We start from the raw sequence: 1,771 nt of genomic DNA on the forward strand, positions 1-1,771 counted from the left end.
GTGATCTATCCAACTTAATACCAAGATATTTTGGGTTTGGGCTATGCTTTAACTTTCTACCAGCAAAGGTAACGTCATGGGATCGGGTTGCTTGTTGGTTGTTTAAATGAAACACTGTAACTTTTGACTTTATTAGGTTAGGAATTAGTCTCGAAGATCTGAAATATTTACCCATTACTCCGAGGTCTTGGTTAAGAGAGTTTTCACAGTGTTCAAAGCTTTCATGTTGCACAGCCAGGGCCATGCCATCTGCATAACAGAACTTCCGCGCACTTGTTGTTGGTATGTCGCTTATGTACACATTGAAAAGTAATGGTGCCAATACAGAACCGTGTGGTAAGCCGTTGTTTGAAACAATGGTTCGACTCTTCTTTCCTTCTAGATGAACTTCGAGGGTTCTATTGCTGATCATATCACTTAGTACTTTGTATAAGGTCTGGCAAGGGATAATCTCAAGTATCTTGCTAAGAAGGCCATGCCTCCACATAGTATCGTATGCAGCGGTTAAATCTACAAATGAATGACGAACACTAATGAAATAATAAGTAAATCAAGACCCTACGCTGTCGACAGGCGTTGATAGACGTCAATGGGGACAGTTGAAAATGTGTGCCCCGACAGGGACTCGAATCCAGAGTCTCCTGCTTACATGGCAGGCGCTCTATCCGTCTGAGCCACCGAGGGCACATAGGATGGTGTGACTGCAGGGATTTATCCCATGCACGTTCCCCGTGAGACCCACATTCCTAATTTATTGTCCACACACTACATTCGTAGTGGCCCTGCCCATTACACGCACATGTCCGAAAGAACAGATACCATCGGTGACCATACAGCGCTCTAGAATGAAATGATAATTAAATAAAGACCCTACGCTGTCGACAGGCGTTGATATACATCAAATGGGACAGTTGAAAATGTGTGCCCCGACCGGGACTCGAACCTGGGATCTCCTGCTTATATGGCAGACGCTCTATCCATCTGAGCCACCGAGGGCACAGAGGATGGTGCGACTGCGACTTGCACGCTCCCCGTGAGGCACACATTCCCAACTTAATGTTCACACGCTACATTCGTAGTGCCCTTGCCCATTATTCACATTACTCGCAGCAGGCCATCTTACCGAGTCCCGTAAGAGTTCGGGCAATACATGTGCATCCAAACAGAAGAAGAAGGTCAATGGCCGGTTAGCTTTAACTATATGAAGATGGTATCTGTTGTTTCGGACATGTCCGAAAGAACAGATAACATCTTCATATATCACTTAACAAAGGTTTACTCAACACTTGGACATAGAAGAGCACGGAGCGAACTGCCTCTGGCCAGAACACATATGGTATATATACAGTTACAGAACATTCCAGTACGATCATCCTTGACATTTGTGGGTACTTCTAGGATGTACTCGAACCTAATATAGAAATTAAAATTTTACTATTCGGGTGAGTTTTTAACTCACGACCCTCCATGCACAGTCTAGTGTCATAACCACTATACCACGGTGATTGTGCCAATGACTTTGTAGCAGCTGAGGAGAGCTCCGCCTACCATACTCCAAGGAAGCCATGGGTCTAAAGATGGTTGTATAAAAATAAACGAAACCGGACGTCTGTATTATTGTGACATAAGTGTTGTGATCAAGACTGAACTTTAATTAAAATATACGGATTTTTTAAGTAATTTTGTATATGAGAAAAGGCAGTAGTTCCGCACGGCATATTGAGCAGATCGGTGACTAAAAGATTGAGTGGATTAGACACCGATAAACTTC

At 43.6% G+C, this 1,771-nt stretch overlaps 1 non-coding gene across 1 annotated transcript; it reads right to left on the reverse strand.

The window, feature by feature from the left end:
• Window positions 1-922: 922 nt before the first annotated feature.
• Trnai-uau lies at window positions 923-997 on the reverse strand. Its single transcript has one exon. It is a non-coding gene; the product is annotated as a tRNA-Ile (tRNA).
• Window positions 998-1,771: the final 774 nt, after the last annotated feature.

This window comes from Schistocerca americana, chromosome 2 (genome assembly GCF_021461395.2).
Source record: "Schistocerca americana isolate TAMUIC-IGC-003095 chromosome 2, iqSchAmer2.1, whole genome shotgun sequence".
Classification (NCBI taxonomy): Eukaryota; Metazoa; Arthropoda; class Insecta; order Orthoptera; family Acrididae; genus Schistocerca; species Schistocerca americana.